The sequence below is a fragment of the Salmo salar genome, chromosome 03, assembly GCF_965601325.2.
Source record: "Salmo salar chromosome 03, fSalSal1, whole genome shotgun sequence".
Lineage (NCBI taxonomy): Eukaryota > Metazoa > Chordata > Actinopteri > Salmoniformes > Salmonidae > Salmo > Salmo salar.
The window spans coordinates 29,043,135-29,062,029 of NC_138293.1; the positions used below are offsets into that span (position 1 = coordinate 29,043,135).

General features: G+C 42.6%; 1 pseudogene; it reads left to right on the forward strand.

Moving 5' to 3' along the window:
• Positions 1-692: 692 nt before the first annotated feature.
• On the forward strand, positions 693-18,450 carry LOC106599231 (hypoxanthine-guanine phosphoribosyltransferase-like; annotated as a pseudogene).
• Positions 18,451-18,895: the final 445 nt, after the last annotated feature.

Below are 18,895 nucleotides of genomic sequence, written 5' to 3' on the forward strand. Positions count from 1 at the left end.
GTAAATAAATATCAATTACGGTCCCATTGTAATTTGCTTCTAACAGTACCAAAAATTAGAACAAGTCATGGTAGAATATGTTGTAGTTACTTAGCTCCATGGTCCTGGAATTCTCTCCTGAACATTTTAAAATGTGATGATCTAGTTTCATTGGTGGGGTTTAAACACTTGATCGATGTATATATCATAGAAGAGTGTAATTGTCTTTAGGAGCACTGTTTTAGTCAAGACTTTCGTGTTTTTAACGTAAAATGTTTTTGTTGTACTGTATGTGTGTTAATAGTTTTGTTTAATGTTGTGTTAGTGTACGTAAGTTGTTTTGTCTGAAACGTTGTTCCGCCTGCTGCTATTGGACCAGGTCTCTCTTGGAAAAGAGATGTTATCTCAATGAGAAAAACCTGGATAAATAAAGGTAAAATAAAATAAAAAACAATTTGGGTTCCAGAAAAGTGGAGGAATTGTGGTAAATACAATGACATTCTTTGGAAAAGAAAGCCTGCTTGGCTATGTGATGCATCCTGAATTAGTGATCACTTTGATGTGGATACTTGCTGTGAAATATGTTACATATAAATGTGCCTACTACAAACAAACGAAATGACTTTGGTTGTTTGTTACATAACTATTACACATGCCTGTTAGATGCCTGGTATGGACTTCACTTGTCACTTAAACTGCATGCAAATATTTGAATGACTATTATATTTTCCCTCCAAGATCATGACTGGTCAGGTTGAAGTTTAGAGCTGTTTAACTATCCAAAACACTACTCTGTGTATCTAGAGGGTGTTCGCATCCCGTATGGCATCATCATGGACAGGTCAAATATTTAGCATAAATGCAGAAGGCCTAATTTACCAATTTAGTTGGTAAATATGTGACCACTGACATGGGGAAACTACAAGACTTTCAGTCGCCCAGTCCTCAATCAGATGTAGGATCTTAATTTGATCACCCTGTTGCAGGAGAATCTTCCTGCAATCCAGGGCATTTAAAACTTGTAATGCATTTGTGGTTTAAAAAGGTCATACATCTGTAGTCCTCAGTGGTCAAACAGAACAAAGGACAATTTCCTATCAGGATATTATCAGTGAGTGTGAAGATACAATCCCAATAGCCCAACGATAGATAAACAGAGAGATGGAGGGCATCTTGGAGAGAGCTTGGATTGAGTAACTCCCTCTTATCTTTCAAATACTTGTGTTGCAGGACTGAGTGTCTTGCCCGTAACATCATGGGTACCTGGGCGACCATGACATCGTCGTGCTATGTGTGCTGAAAGCCAGGTATCAGTTCTGTGCCGACCGGTGGAGAGTATCAAAGCACTGAGCCGCAAATCCCACCACACTCTGCCCATTAGTGTCAACTTCATTCGCCTCAAGAGTTATGTGGTAAGGACTTAACCAACGTGTTCTTATTTGATGCTGGACAAGTGGACAGGAAGTTTCACAATGTAGAAAATAAGCCTTTATGATGCATTCAGTCATAAGACTTCCAGATAAAAGTGTAATGGTTTGAGATTGTAGTGTTTCGTTCTCCAGGTCCATGTGTGCCTGGTCATGCCTGTAGTAATTTCCAGCTGGCATATACAGTATGTATATACTATGCATATACATATATACTAAATGCACAGAGTAGTGCATTTAGGCCTACAGGGCCGTTGTACACACTTTATGTTCTATCAGTTTTTTAAAAATAATAATATCCATAAAATTATTGTAATTAATGTTGTATTACTGTAAGCTCTTACACCACACTTGACCAAATCCAAATTAATTCAATTGATTGTTTGTTTTTCTTTGCTTTTCTTGTAGAACGACCAGTCAACAAAGGATCTCCACATCATTGGAGCAGAAGACTTCTCTTTCCTGACTGGAAAGGTGAGTAGTACTGCTATACACAGAAAATATAACACATACCAGACAAGCTGTGAGCAGATATAGTTATGAGCCCTACAAATCCACATACCGAAGATGTTTTGGGTTGGGGTCCTGTCGATGTGGTGGCGGGGGGGGGCTCCTGACGAGAGTTTTTCTACGCTAGTACAGGAGTAATAACGGCCTAGTTCACTGACTTGGCAAATAATTAGTATTTATTAATTTAAATGATTTGTTTAAATTAATATATATATTTTTTTTTTTACTTATCAGTACCCCTACTTCCCGTGGCTACGACCAGTTCTCACTTAAAAAGTCAATGATGTGTCTTGAAAGCAGTTGATATGATCGTGGTGCTTCTCAGTAGTAGTTGTTATTCTGAACTGAGAAAGAGTTGGGCAGTATCTCTAAACAGCCAAAAGGTGGCAGTCTTCCCCACATTCAGCCTCCCCAAATTTTGGAGCTGAACTCAAAGACCATGGTTAGTTATGGCCTTGATTAGATTTAATCCACAACCTGGACATGTGACAAAGCTATGACCACATCTTTCCTCTTCTGTCAGGACTATAATTTATCACTATTTCTGGCAAACTGCTGCTACCAATTCTCCTTCCACCCATTAAAGTATATATATTATATTTGCGACATACAACATTTGTTTGCTTAAATAGCTGCTGATGTCATACTAGAAATATAGCATCATTGCTCATTGTCTTGGGAGAACAAGACATTGGCTTAGTTAGTCACTATTCTGCAGTGCCTCTAATGTCTGTCTGTCTGTCCTGTCTGTCTGTCTGTCTGTCTGTCTGTCTGTCTGTCTGTCTGTCTGTCTGTCTGTCTGTCTGTCTGTCTGTCTGTCTGTCTGTCTGTCTGTCTGTCTGTCTGTCTGTCTGTCTGTCTGTCTGTCTGTCTGTCTGTGTACGTGTCCAGCCATTAATGGGATCATAGGTCAGCGAGGGAAACGCTGCTGACATAAATCAGACACACACACACTGACACAGGCTTTAGAGAGGCGTGGCTCAGATATTAGTGAGTAAGAAAATGCTGAACCATTGATGAGTTATGGGATGGTGAGTTTAACTCATTTCTCTGTTGCTTTTCTACACAGATCATGTTAGGACTGTGTGTGAAATCATTTACAGTTACTATGTGGTTTATTGTTTCTTTGAGACAGGTACTGACTATTGTACATAGAATAAAACTGTGGATTGTTAAGTAATTGAGGCCTAGGGAAAGTTGACACAATATCTACCATTGATGTATTGTAGATACTAGCGAGAGATTATAGTTTCTACCCATATTGTTTACACTGTCTGGATTGAGGATTAAGATTAGTCATTATTTACTGTCTTGAAGAAATGAATGGAACTACTGAGCCCCAGATAGATCAACTCAGCGTGGCTTCATTTCTGCTTGATTGCATTCTTCACATGAAATTAAAGTACCGTACAGCATTACCACTATATGTGTTTGTTTTCAGGCAGCATGTTTAGGATTGGGATGTCTATTGTCTTCTCTTGAGTTTTGAGAATACCTTAGTTCATATTTGCGTCGAAAGTTCCTCAAATGCACATCCATGCTAAATTGCAGACAATGCAGGCGGACAGAGAGCCACAGAGAGAGAGAAGACACAGACTTTCTAGTCAGATAAGCAAGGCATTATTTAGACATGCCTTGTGTAATCACCAATATAAAGTAATAAGTCTCACACTGCTAGCATTAATAATCAGGAAGAGTTGGATCATGCCCCTGGACGACTGAGTAGAAAGCCCTTGTTTTGTCCAATATGATTGGCCATCTTATTTCTTCTGCAACATGTGATGTCTGGTATTGGCTGGCTGTCCCTGCCTGCATAGGGCAATAGGTCAACAGTGGGAGGCATGCCTCTGATAGACTTTTTGCAATATCAGGAATGTTCAGTTCCTCTGCAACTAGAAGAAAACAAAACTTTTTCATAACGGATCACTTTGTCTAGGGAAAACACTTATTGAGTAGTACTGTATTCTACTTCTAAATCCATATGCCCCATGCCATGTTACAGACTTCATAGTGCCTTTGTGTGGGCATAGGCATGTACTGCTTTTTTGATGCTTACCTTTGTCCGAAATGTGTTTGTGTAACATTATTTTAACATTGATATTTTTCTAACACTCAATATATGATGTGCATAATTACAGGTAACTGCCAAAATAATGGAAACACTTGAGTAAATGAGAGATAGGCATGGTTCCTGAGTTAATTAAGCAACTAACATTCCATCATGCTTAGAGTCATGTATAAAAATGTTGGGCAGGCCTTACTTTGGCTACCAAGGCTATGCCCCATGGGATGACAATGCCCCCGTCCACAGGGCACGAGTGGTTACTGAATGGTTTGATGAGCATGAACATGGTGTAGACCATATTCCATGGCCATCTGTCACCAGATCTCAACCCAATTGAACACTTACGGGAGATTTTGGAGTAGCGCCTGAGACAGCTTTTCCACCACCATCAACAAAACCCCTAATGATTATATTTATTTTTGGAAGAATGGTGTTGCATCCCTCCAATAGAGTTTCAAGCACTTGCCAAGGTGCTTTGAAGCTGTTCTGGCTCGTGGTGGTCTAACGCCCTATTAAGACATTTTATGTTGGTGTTTCCTTTATTTTGTCAGTTACCTGTATTTCATGTGGTTATGGAGTCGCTCCCATATGGAGATTTTATTTCCAAAATGCTATATCTACACATTTTTCACATTTGTGTTTTTCATCAGAAATGATTGCTTATGGGCACCATCATGTGTGTGTAAACTATTAGTCTTCTAATTGCTGATCTTCACTGGCCTACACACAAAACACAATAATGTCAAAATGGAATAATGTTTTTCGAAATTTTCACAAATTAATTTAAAATGAAAAGCTGAAATGCCAATAAGTTTTCAACCCCTTTGTTATGGCAAGCCTAAAGAAGTTCAGGTGTAAAAAAGCCTTTACAGAATGTTTTTTATTCTCCAAAACAAGCATCCTGTTTGCAAACAAGGCACTAAAGTAATACTGACAAAATACATTTGCAAAGCAATTCAACTTTTTTTCCTGAATATAAAGTGTTATGTTTGGGGCAAATCCAACACAACATGTTACTGAGTACCACTCTCCATATTTTCAAGCATAGTGGTGGCTGCATCATGTTATGGGTATGTTTATAATCAGTGGCGACCCGTCATTCAGGGAAGGTAAGGTAGAGCCCCACATGTTTTGAGCCCTAACTGTTTAGCTTTTTTTTTTTTATATAAGAATGATATATTTTTCTGACTGTTTTGCATGTTATTTTGGCATTAATACGTGTCACATATCAGTTTGCAAACAATGTAAAATATATATATATATATATATATATATATATATTGTCACGCCCTGACCTGATAGACGGTTTATTTCTCTATTTTGTTAGGTCAGGGTGTGGGGTGGGCATTCTCTGTTTTGTATTTCTTTGTGTTGGGCCGAGTATGGTTCCTAATCAGAGGCAGCTGTCTATCGTTGTCTCTGATTAGGAATCATACCTAGGCAGCCTTTCCCACCTGTGTTTTGTGGGTAGTTATTTTCTGTTTTGTATTCGTTACCTGACGGAACTGTTTGGCTTTTCGTTTTGTTTCTTTGTTATAGTGTTTCATTGTTTAATAAATAATATGAACACTTACCACGCTGCGCTTTGGTCCCCTCTCATTGCGACGGTCGTAACAGACCTACCCACCACCAAAGGACCAAGCAGCGTGGTCAGGAGGACTGGACCTGGGAGGAAATCCTGGATGGGGCAGGACCCTGGACAAGGCCTGGGGAGTATCGCTGTCCGCAAGAGGAGATAGAGTCAGCGAAAGCGGAACGGCGATACTGGGAGGAACAAGCAAGGCAACAATGGAAGCCCGAGAGGCAGCAGCAAAAATAAAATTGTTGGAGGCACACGGGGAGATTGGCGAAGTCGGGGTTGAGACCTGAGCCAACTCTCTGTGCTTACCGTGGGGAGCGAGTGACCGAGCAAGCACCGTGTTATGCGGTGATGCGCACTGTGTCGCCAGTGCGCAGTCACAGCCCGGTGCGCTCGGTGCAAGCTCCTCACAGTTGCCGTGCTAGAGTTGGCCGTCAGCCAGGAAGAAGTGTGCCGGCTCAGCGTTCCTGGTCTCCAGTGCGTCTCTTCGGCCCAGGTTATCCTGCGCCAGCTCTACGCACGGTACCCCCCGTTCACCAGCACAGCCCAGTTCGTCCTGTGCCAGCGCTCTGCCCTTGCTGGGCTAAATTAAACATCCAGCCAGGACGGGTTGTGCCAGCCCTAAGCTCCAGACCTCCAGTGCGCCTCCACGGCCCAGTATACCCTGTGCCTGCTCTGCACACCCAGTCTCCTGTGCGTCTCCCCAGTCCGGTGAGACCGGTTCCAGCTCCACGTAGGAAGCCTCCAGTGATAATCCATGGCACGAAGCCTCCAGTGATGATCCATGGCCCAGAGCCTGTAGGGATGATCCATGGCACGAAGCCTCCAGTGATGATCCATGGCCCAGAGCCTGTAGGGATGATCCATGGCACGAAGCCTCCAGTGATGATCCATGGCCCGGAGCCTGTAGGGATGATCCATGGCACGAAGCCTCCAGTGATATTCCATGGCCCGGAGCCTGTAGGGATAATCCATGGCAAGAAGTCTGTAGGGATGATCCATGGCCCGGAGCCTGTAGAGATGATCCATGGCACAAAGCCTCCAGTGATGATCCATGGCGCGGAACCTGTAGTGATGATCCATGGCACGGAGCCTGCAGAAAATAAATGGTATGGAGCTAAGCACAGGCAAATCCTAGAGGAAAACCTGGTTCAGTCTTCTTTCCACCAGACACTGGGAGATGAATTCACCTTTCAGCAGGACAATAACCTATAACACAAGGCAAAATCTAAATGACATATTTCTGTTTTTCATTTTCAATAAATTTGCTAACATTTCTAAAAACATGTTTTCACTTTGTCATTATGAGGTAGTGTGTAGATGGGTGAGAAAAAAAAAGATTGAATCGATTTTGAATTCAGGCTGTAACACAGCAAAATGTGGAATAAGTCAAGTGGTATGAATATTTTCTGAAGGCACTGTGTATTCATTGTTTAGCTGTACCCCAAGATGGTGCCGGCAGAGAGGGCCGCCTCGCTTCTAGTCCTTAAGAAACTTTGCAGTATTTTAGATTTTTTTATGTATTATTTCTTACATTGTCAGCCCAGAAAATCTTAAGTGCTGTTACATACAGCCAGGAAGAACTATTGTATATCAGAACGACGTCAACTTACCAGCACTACGACCAGGAATTCAACTTTACCGAAGCGGATTCTTTGTCCGAACCCCCCAGGGCATCTGAACTGATTCCAGAGGCTGACCCAAAACAACGTCACTGTCACGTCCTGACCATAGTAAGATGTGATTTTCTATGGTAGAGTAGGTCAGGGCGTGACAGGGGGTGTTTTGTGTTTTTCTATGTTTTCTATTTCTATGTTCTTAGGTTCTAGTTTTTGTATTTCTATGTTGGCTTGTTTGGGATGATCTCCAATTGGAGGCAGCTGGTCCTCGTTGTCTCTAATTGGAGATCATATTTAAGTAGGGGTTTTTCTTCCTGGGTTTTTGTGGGTGATTATATATATATATATATTTTTTTTTTTTGAATATTTTATTTTTGCATTTTCCAATTAAGAACATTCAAAACAAAAGTGAAAATATGTTAGACAACAAAGGACAAAGTGACGGTAACAGATGAGCGTAATAAAAAATTAAAATGATATATACGGGCATACATAATACATAAAAAACATACATGATACATAAATCATAATAAAATAAATATTAATAATAATAATGAGACATTGATTCATATGGTCACCTGCTGTAAGCTACATATTATACATTACTTGTGAAACATTATATAAGAATTATATAGAGATTCAATCAATGTGGTGTGGGGGGAGATTCTCCATATAGTCAATAAAAGGTTGCCAAATTCTGTAAAATGTCTTTAACTTATTCCTCAAGCAGTAAGTGATTTTCTCCAGTGGGATACAACTATTAACTTCCGATAGCCACATTGCCACTGGTAGGGGGGAATCCGATTTCCATTTCAAGGCAATACATTTCTTGGCAATCGCTAGCAATATTTCTGTTAGCTTTATAGTATGACTTTGCCTAAGATTGGTGTTAGTATATTTACCCAGTAGGCAGACCTCGGGGTCTAAAGGGAATGCAACCCCGTGGATTGAGGATATGGTATCGCATACCCCCTGCCAGAAACCATGTAGTTTTGAACACTGCCAAGTGGAATGGAGGAATGTTCCTTCATCTGAGCCACATCTAAAACATAGGGAGGAGATATCAGGGTTGAACTTGTGCAGTCTAGATGGGGTGATATAGAGCTGATGGAGGAAATTAAACTGGATCAATCTGTATCTGGAGTTCAATGTGGATGTAACACCATCCCTGCATAGGTCACTCCATAGGCCCTCATCAAGATCAATACCCAGATCTTTTTCCCATCTAAATCGGGGTTTATCTAGCTCAGGCAGTGTTAGTACTGACATTAGAGCATCGTAAACACGGGAAATGGTCGTGAGTAGTGGTTGGTCTGCATGGCAGAATTGTTCAATAGGTGACATCTTAGGTAGGTTCCATTGTCCCTTGAGAGTCACCCTAATAAAGTCTCGTAGTTGTAGGTAGCTAAAGAAGTCCCTGTTAGACAAGTGGTATTTCTGTTTCAGCTGTTCAAAAGACATAAGAACTCCCTCCTCATAACAGTGTTCCAGCAGAGTGATCCCCTTATCAGACCACGGTCTAAAGTTACTATTCTGGAAAAACATAGGGATCAATCTATTGTTCCATAAAGGGGTTTTAGGGGAGAGAAATCCCCCTCGTCCGAACAGCTCATGCAGTTTACACCATGCCAGGACAGAATGTATGATTAAAGGGTTGTCTGTGGTGGTTTTTATAGATTTTCTGTCCCATTTGTAAAACAATTCTGCCCCCGTGTCATCATTCATCTCAAGCTTTTCAATGTTCAACCATGAGGGGGAGGGACCATTGTCAAACCTCTGAGCCAGAAACCTAGACTGAGCAGCCCAGTAGTACATTCTAAAATTGGGGAGGTTTAAGCCCCCTTGACCGTAATCCAGGGTCAGTTTGTCCAGGCTAACCCTCGGGGTTTTGCCATGCCAGATAAACCGTCTGGTCAGCTTGTCAAGAGAGGAAAAGAATGCTGCGGGCACAGGGATAGGGAGAGATTGAAACAAATATAGAAATCTGGGCAGGATATTCATTTTAATCACATTGATTCTACCCAGTAGGGTGAGAGGCAAGTACATCCACCTACACAGGTCACCCTCCACCTTCTGCAACAAGCCGGCCAGATTGAGTTTATAGAGGTTGTTCAGGTTACCATCCACCATTATGCCCAAATATGTGAAGCCCAGAGGCGACCATCGAAAAGGAAACTTGTGCTTGATGGTATGATGGTCAAAGACAGACAGCGGTAAGATTTCGCTTTTATCGAAGTTAACCTTATATCCAGAGAAAGAGCTATAACACTGTAGTAGGATCTGCAAGTGAGAGAGGGAGTGTTCTGGGTTTGTTAGAAATAAGATAAGGTCGTCCGCAAAGAGTGATAGTTTATGGGTATGGGGGCCCACCTCAAAGCCATGTATGTCAGGGCACGATCTAATAGCCTCAGCCAACGGTTCGATGGCGAGGGCAAAGAGGTGGGGGCTAATTGGGCAACCTTGTCTGTTCCCCCTATAGAGAGGGAAAGAGGAGGAAGTAATCCCATTGGTAGCAATCCTAGCTTTAGGAGATTTGTAGAGTGATTTTATCAAATTTACAAAAACGGTACCTAAACCAAACTTTTCCAAGACGCGAAAGAGGTATGGCCATTCAACCCTATCAAAGGCCTTTTCAGCGTCGAGGGAGACTGCGACACTAGGTATTTTGTTTTTGTTAGCAAGGTGAATTATATCAAAGAACCTTCTGAGATTATTGGAGGACAGTCTATTAATTATGAAGCCAGTCTGATCTGGGTTGACCAACAGGGGAAGACATGACTCCAGTCTCTTAGATAGCATCTTGGTGACCAGTTTACAATCTGTGTTAAGGAGAGAGATTGGTCTATAGGAGGCGCACTTTAGCGGGTTTTTCCCTTTCTTGTGGATTACAGTAATCACTGCTTGAGAGAAAGACTCTGGAAAGCAGTTGTCTTCCCCGGCTTTTTTAAGTACCTCCATGAGGTAGGGGACCAACAGCTCCCTAAATTCTTTATAGAACTCTGGAGGGAAGCCATCCTCCCCAGGAGATTTATTAGAAGGTAAGGATTTAATGGCTTCCACCAATTCAGGAACAGAGAAGTTTTCACTCAGGCGCTCTCTGTCTTCCTCTGACAGGCATGGGAGGTTGAGAGAGGAGAGAAAGGAGTCGATCTCCGACAGATCATCGCTTGATTGGGAAGTGTAGAGGTCTTCATAGTATTTCTTAAAGGTATTATTAATTTCGGTAGGGTCGAAAGATATCTCATTAGTAAGGGTTTCTATAGCATTAATTGTCCTCTTACTTTCCTCTGCTTTCAGTTGCCATGCCAGTACTTTGTGAGCTTTCTCTCCAAGCTCGTAATAACGCTGTTTTGATTTAGTGATGGCCCTCTCGGCTTGATATGTGTTCAGAATATTATATTTCAGTTTTTTATTTACCAAAAGCCTATATAGATCTTTAGTCGGGCCTCTTTGGTAGGTTTTCTCCAGCTCAGAGATTTCAGATTCAAGGACATTCAGTTCTGCACCGTATTTTCTCTTCAACCCTTTAGTATAGGAAATGATCTGTCCCCTCAGATAGGCTTTCAATGTGTCCCAAAGAATGAAACTGTCAGGAGCGGAGGGTTTGTTTGTCAAAGTAAAAATATTGATCTGCTCTTTGATAAATGCACAAAATTCTGGTTGCTTTAGGAGTGTAGGATTTAGTCTCCATCTATATGCTCCGTTTACCTTGTTAGGAATGGAGATTGATAATACCAGAGGAGAATGGTCGCTAAGCAATCTGGGGAGATACTCGATATCTAACACTCTATGAAACAGTTGGGTCGATAGTAAAAAGTTATCTATGCGTGTGTGTGTCTTGTGTGGGTGTGAATAAAAAGAGTAGTCCCTATCCTGTGGGTGCAACTGTCTCCAGATGTCTAGTAAATTAAGATCTTTCATGAATGACATGGTGAGCTTGGCGGCTTTGGTAAGAAGGGAGGGTTTATCCGAGGACCTATCAAGGACTGTATCTAAACAAAAATGTAGATCTCCTCCAACCAGTAGCCATCCTGGTGGTGCTTGAGCGACCTGAAGGAAGACATTCTGTATAAACATATGGTCATCGAAGTTAGGAGCATAAATATTCAGCAGGGTCCAAGACTCTGAAAACATATGCCCCTGCACCAAAACAAACCTGCCCGAGGGATCAGAGATGGTGTTGTTGACGCAGAAGGGGATGTGTCTACTTATCAAAATTGCAGTTCCTCTTGCTTTGGAGTTAAAAGAGGACGCAAAAACTTGTCCTACCCATTCCCTCTTCAATTTCTTGTGTTCGCTGGCTGTAAGATGTGTTTCTTGTAGAAACACAATATCGGCCTTTAATTTCTTAAGGTATGTATAGACTCTTTTCCTTTTAATCGGGCTGTTAAGGCCTTTTACGTTGAATGTGACATATTTTAGTGGATTAAGCATAGGTTGGGTTTGAAATATGTAACCGAATGGAAATCTCTCATATGTAAATAGTCACGAAATGTTTCAACTTTGGTTTGAACACAGAAGTGACCTATGTGCCTCTTTAGGAAGGAAACAACAATAAACATGGAAAAAAAGGGGAAAAAAAACCCACCCACCCCGATTGTCAGACTAAAACAACAATCCCAACAATCAAACATGAATACACTTGAAGAGATACGTTGCTGCTCGCTTTCCACCTTACTCTTACTAGCTAAACCTTGGCGTAAACTAAAACCTGCGAGCTCTCTAAATTGAAAACAAACGTTGTGAATAGGCATTTATGGCTGAATAATTACTGCCCACGGTAAGGGCTGCTTGAGTCTCTTTTCGGGAGAGGAGAAACATAAATGGGGGGGAAGCGGTGGGCCTAAACCCACTTATTGCTTCGTCCAGTGGATATTGACTAAACCAAAATATAGTCTCCTGTAAATGTAATAGAACTCACCCCGGGGAAAAACGGTTAGTTGAAAATGTACAAATCAATTATAGCGACCGGATAGCGGGGTAGACGGATCCGATATCAGCAGATCAGTCCAGATAAGAGAAAACAAACAGATTGGATCTTATCCCCCAGAGAGACCGTTTTTCAGTCGCGGTTCGGTTCTTTGAGAAAAGTGAATACTTCTCCCGGTGTGTTGAAGATATGGCATCGGCCTTTGTACTGAACTTTCATCCGCGCAGGGTGGATGAGGTAGCCGGTGATGTTCTTCTCCTTCAGTGCTTTGGCGGCAGGTCTGAACTGCTTGCGACGTCTGGCGAGATCGGCACTCATATCCGGGAAAAGGCTGACCCTCTTGCCATCGAAGGTGATGTCCCCTTTGGCTCTTGCGAGTTGCAGAATCTTCTCTCTGTCTTGGAAACGGAGGAACCTGACCAGAACGGCACGTGGGGGCTCCTCTGGCCGGGGTTTCGGTGCTGATGTTCTGTGGGCGCGTTCGATTTCCAGCGGCTTGGTGAAGTTGATTATGCCTAGGACATCCGGGATCCATTGAGTGAAGAAGCGGACCGGGTCACGGCCCTCGCTGTCCTCTTTCAATCCCACCACACGGATATTACTGCGTCTGCTCTGGTTCTCCATCTGGTCTACTTTGTTTTTGAGGTAGGCATTATCCTTCTGCAGTTCTATCAGAACCTGGTCATGTCGAGCGACGGTGTCCTCAACTGCGCTAATGCGCATCTCGGCCTCAGTCGTTCTCAGAAGGAGATCATTCATGGAGGATTTCAGGTCGTCGATGGAAGAATGGAGTTCAGCCGATTTCTTGTCAATTTTCATAGAAAGACCTTTGTTACCATCCTGAATTTCCCGGAGGAGAGTAGCCAGCATGTCTTGCGAGGCTGCCGAGAGCAATAGTCTGGAACCGTCGTCTGAGATATGAGGGCTAATGCTAAACTTGCTAGCTGTGGCGTTATCGTTGTCTTGGGATTCAACGACGTTTTGGTCGTCCTTCTTGCCTCTCGGTCGGAGGTCCATGGCTCTTTGGGAAGGTAAGTATTTGACAATTTATCAGCCGATGTTAGAATATTGTTTCAACGTTGTTATTTAGGTAATAATAGGATACATTTCAAGAGCTCGGTTTGTCAACGTCTGTTCAGCTCCGCGGCATCACGTGTCTCCGGGTGATTATATTTTTGAGTAGTGTTTGTTTCTCCTCTGCGTCACGGTTTGTTGTTTTGTCAAGTCAGTTTATTTATGTATTGCAAAGTTTCACAGATTAAATAAAATGTGGATCTACACACACGCTGCACCTTGGTCCTCTCCTTTCGACAGCCGTGACAGTCGCGGCAGAAGAGGTAGATGGAGCGATCTATTGATCAGACTTCGGAGGCGCACACACCACCCTGCGCATCCGAGCATATTACTCGCTAATTTCCAGTCTCTAGATAACAAGGTAGACGAAATTAGGGCAAGGGTTTCTTCCAGAGAGACATCAGGGATTGTAACATACTCTGTTTGTAATGCGTCTGTGTGTAGCTGGTGAGATGAGTCAGGCGCAGGACAGCAGATATGAGCAATGAAAGCAATTTACTCAATAATATAACAATACACATCGTATAAATACATGGTCACAAAATATGGACCGCAATACAATAAACAATTACTCACAAACAAACATGGGGGAACAGAGGGTTAAATAATGAAGAAGTAATTGGGGAATTGAAAGCAGGTGTGTAAGACAAAGACAAAACAAATGGAAAATGAAAAGTGGATCGGCGATGGCTAGAAGGCCGGTGACGTCGACCGCCGAACGCCGCCCGAACAAGGAGAGGGACCGACTTCGGCGGAAGTCGTGACACTGTTTCACGGAAACATGGCTCTCTCTGGATATGCTGTCGACGTCGGTACAGCCACCGGGATTCTTTGTGTGTCACGCCGACGGAAATAAACATCTCTCCGGGAAGAAGAAGGGTGGGGGTGTATGTTTCATGATTAACGACTCATGGTGTAATAACAACATACAGGAACTCAAGTCCTTGTGAGCACCTGACCTAGAATTCCTCACAATCAAATGCCGACCGTAATATTTCCCAAGAGAATTCTCGTCGGTTATTGTCACAGTTGTATATCCCCTCTCAAGCCAATACCACGACAACCCTCCAGGAACTTGAATGGACTTTATGCAAACTGGAAACCATATATCCCGAGGCTGCATTTACTGTAGCTGGGGATTTAAAAAAAGCAAATTTGAGAACAAGGCTACCTAAATTCTATCAGCATATTGATTGTAGTACTCGCTCTGGCAAAACTCTGGATCACTGCTACTCTAACTTCCGCGATGCATACAAGGCCTTCCCCCGCCCTACCTTCGGCAAATCTGACCACAACTCCATTTTGCTCCTCCCTTCCTATAGACAGAAACTCAAACAGGATGTACCCCTGACAAGGACTATTCAACGCTGGTCTGACCAATCGGATTTCACGCTTCAAGAATGTTTTGATCACGAGGACTGGGACATGTTCCGGGTAGCCTCAGAGAATAACATTGACAAAAACACGGATATGATGACTGAGTTCATCAGGAAGTATATAGGAGATGTTTTACCCGCTGTGACTATTAAAACCTACCCTAACCAGAAACCATTGATGGATGGCAACATTCGTGCAAACCTGAAAGCGCGAACCACTGCATTTAACCATGGAAAGTTGACTTGGAATATGGCCGAATACAAACAGTGGAGTTATTCCATCCGCAAGGCAATCAAACAAGCGAAATGTCAATATAGAGACAAAGTGGAGTCACAATTCAACAGCTCAGACACGAAACGTATGTGGCAGGGTCTACAGACAATCACGGACTACAAAAAGAAAACTAGCCATGTCACGGACACAGATGTCTTGCTTCCAGACAAACTAAACACCTTCTTTGCCCGCTTTGAGGATAAAACAGTGCCACCGACGCGGCCCGCTACCAAGGACTGTGGGCTCTCCTTCTCCATGGTCGACTTGAGTAAGACATTTAAACGTGTTATCCCTCGCAAGGCTGCCGGCCCAGACGGCATCCCTAGCCACATCCTCAGAGCATGCGCGGACCAGCTGGCTGGTGTGTTTACGGACATATTCAATCTCTCCCCATTCCAGTCTGCTGTCTCCACAAGCTTCAAGATGGCCACCATTGTTCCTGTACCCAAGAAGGCAAAGTTAACTGAACTAAATGACTATCGCCCCGTAGCACTCACCTCTGTCATCATGAAGTGCTTTGAGAGACTAGTCAAGGATCATATCACCTCCACCTTACCTGTCACCCTAAACCCACTTCAATTTGCATACCGCCCAAATAGGTCCACAGACGATGCAATCGCCATAACACTGCACACTGCCCTATCACACCTGGACAAGAGGAATACCTATGTAATGCTGTTCATTGACTACAGATCAGCATTCAACACCAAAGTACTCTCCAAGCTCATCATTAAGCTCGGGGCCTTGGGTCTCAACCCGCCCTGTGCAACTGGGTTCTGGAATTCCTGACGGGCCACCCCCAGGTGGTGAAGGTAGGAAACAACATCTCCACTTCGGTGATCCTCAACACTGGGGCCCCACAAGGGTGCGTGCTCAGCCCCCTTCCTGTACTCCCTGTTCACCCATGACTGCGTGGCCAAGCACGCCTCCAACTCAATCATCAAGTTTGCAGACGACACAACAGTAGTATGCTTGATTACCAACAACAACGAGACAGCCAATAGGGAGGAGGTGAGGGCCCTCGGAGTGCGGTGTCAGGAAAACAACCTCTCACTCAACATCAACAAAACAAAGGAGATGATCATGGACTTCAGGAAACAGCAGCGGGAGTACCCCCCTATTCACATCGACGGGACCGCAGTGGAGAACGTGGAAAGTTTTAAGTTCCTCTGCGTTCACATCATGGACAAACTGAAATGGACCACCCACACAGACAGTGTGGTGAAAAAGGTGCAACAGCGTCTCTTCAACCTCAGGAGGCTGAAGAAATTTGTCTTGTCACCTAAAACCCTCACAAACTTCTACAGATGCACAATTGAGAGCATTCTGTCGGGCTGCATCTGGTACGGCAACTGCAGGGCTCTCCAGAGGGTGGTGCAGTATGCACAATGCATCACAGGGGGCAAACTACCTGCCCTCCAGGACACCTACAGCACTCGATGTCATAGGAAGGCCAAAAAGATCATCAAGGACAACAACCACCCAAGCCACTGCCTGTTCACCCCACTACCATCCAGAAGGCGAGGTCAGTACAGGTGCATCAAAGCTGGGACCGAGAGACTGAAAAATAGCTTCTATCTCAAGGCCATCAGACTGTTAAACAGCCATCACTAACACAGTGAGGCTGCTGCCTACATACAGACTTGAAATCATTGGCCACTTTAATAAATGGATTACTAGTCACTTTAATAATGCCACTTTAATCATGTTTACATATCTTGCATTACTCATCTCATATGTATATACTGTATTTTATAACATCTATTGCATCTTGCCTATGTCTCTCGGTCATTGCTTATCCATATACTATTTATATGTATATATTCTTATTCCATTCCTTTACTTAGATTTGTGTGTATTAGGTAGTTGTTGTGGAATTGTTAGATTACTTGTTAGATATTGCTGCACTGTCAGAACTAGAAGCACAAGCATTTCGTTACACTCGCAATAACATCTGCTAACCATGTCTATGTGACCAATAAAATTTGATTTGATTTGATTTAATGGAATGTTCGCATCCTGTATATTTGACTGTGATGCATGGTTGTCTCACCTAGCTATCTTAAGATGAATGCACTTACTGCAAGTCGCTCTGGATAAGAGCATGTGCTAATTGACAAAAATGTCTAATGTAAAGGTTTTACATACAGATGTCATATTAAATTATTATTTTTAAACATTTTGTAAATACTGATTTCACAAATGTATAATTTGTACAGTTCTTTATTGCAAATGTAGTTATTTGTTACATTTGACTGTGTAAAACCTAATAGTACTACTTATTAATCTGAGAGTGAGGCGGCTATATAGCATTTTGCAAAAAAAACTTGATTATGTGTCTCTGAAATGAAACCATCAAGTGATAGATTTTAAGCAAATACATGTCTGTCATTGAACAACCCCATGCCATGATTAGATGGTGAAGAAATACACCAGTCTTTAATTATTTATTTAAACAATAAAAGACAATTTACCAACATTTCCAAAAATGGATATATAGCGTTTTGGAAAGAAACTCTTCATACTGTATGCACATATTGCAAATCTGTCTCAACCAAGTTTTTCAGTCAATGTTATCTTGGTATGCATGTGCAGCAGTGTGGTAGATTGTAGATAGATTGTAGATACGTCTTTACCCTTCCTACCCATGCATAACTGCTTCCTTTCTCTTTTCTCTCTTACAAAAATAATATCCTAATCGTGGAGGTGAGTCAACATGCGTATTTCCTTCCTCTCCTCTATTGGAGTCTCTGAGTACATCCATCAAATACTCCATAACTTTCTCCAGATGTTTATCAAAGTCATGGGGAGTGGAGGACATTGCCTCATAGCTCTCATTCTCTGTATGTAGGTCTGAGTTCTACCAGACCAGGGTCATATTCATTAGGCACCAAACAGAACAAAACAGACTGAAACAAGGAAAGACTACACAAACTTATCCAATAAGAAAAGCTCATTATCGTTTACCAATGCCTATGTCATCGAATGCCATAAATGACTGTATGACAAGAATGGCTGCCATTGCATTTGTTGCATTGATGGATTATAGGGAAATGTGTTCGATGTCATCCCCCTCACAATCACCCCCCAACACACATGAACATACACACACACACGTCACATTATGAATAGAGGGGCCACACAATAGAGCCACACAATGCAGCTTCCCCTTCACCCCAAGCTGAATGACTTAAACCACCAGTGTCACCAGTGGTGTTCAGGGTCAGATGGGTTTCTGTGTTACCCTGGGTCACACTTTGGTTGTCCCCTTTTTAACCGTGGGTTCAGACTGCTCAGTGCAACTGGGGCTACACACATAGCTACTGTACACACATGCACACACACAAACCCACACTCTCTTGTGCGCATGCACACACACATATCATTTCTTTTTTTAGAGCACTCTTATTTGTTTTGTTAGTGTGAAATACCAGTGAGCTCTCAGCTTGGTGTATTTTTTACTTTGAGTGTTGACAGCCAGTATCATAGTCATGCTGCTAAAGTTCTTCTGTGTTTTTTGTCCCCTGCAGGCCATTGTAGACACAGGCAAGATAATGAAGACTCTCCTTAAACAGGTGGAGGCCTTTAGGCCCAAGAGGATCAAAGCAGCAGGGTGAGTCCTGGCATAGAAACACTAACACCACAACATACCAGGTGACCCACGCCAAGTCACTCAATTTCCTGTTTACAGTCTAGACAGAAGGATGCAGAGGAGTATTTCTGTTTGTAATAAAGCCTTTTTGTGGGCCTGGATCCCCAGTGAATTCATATTCCTATTGTCCCTTGAATTGAAACAAATTCTGCTTTTCTAATAAAAGGGAATTGCACTGTTTCGGGAGGAGAATGTGCTTCACTGCCGTTGTTCATCTGATTTTCAGGATTTACTCAACTTAAATTCATCCATGATATAGAACAGGGTATGAGACATTGCAATTAGATAACCAGCTCTGTCATTTACTGTATACAAACACATAAATCTATATGCCATTTAGCAGGCACTTTTATCCCAAACAACTTACAGTCATGTGTGCAGAATTTTTTTAAACATATGGGTGGTCCCAG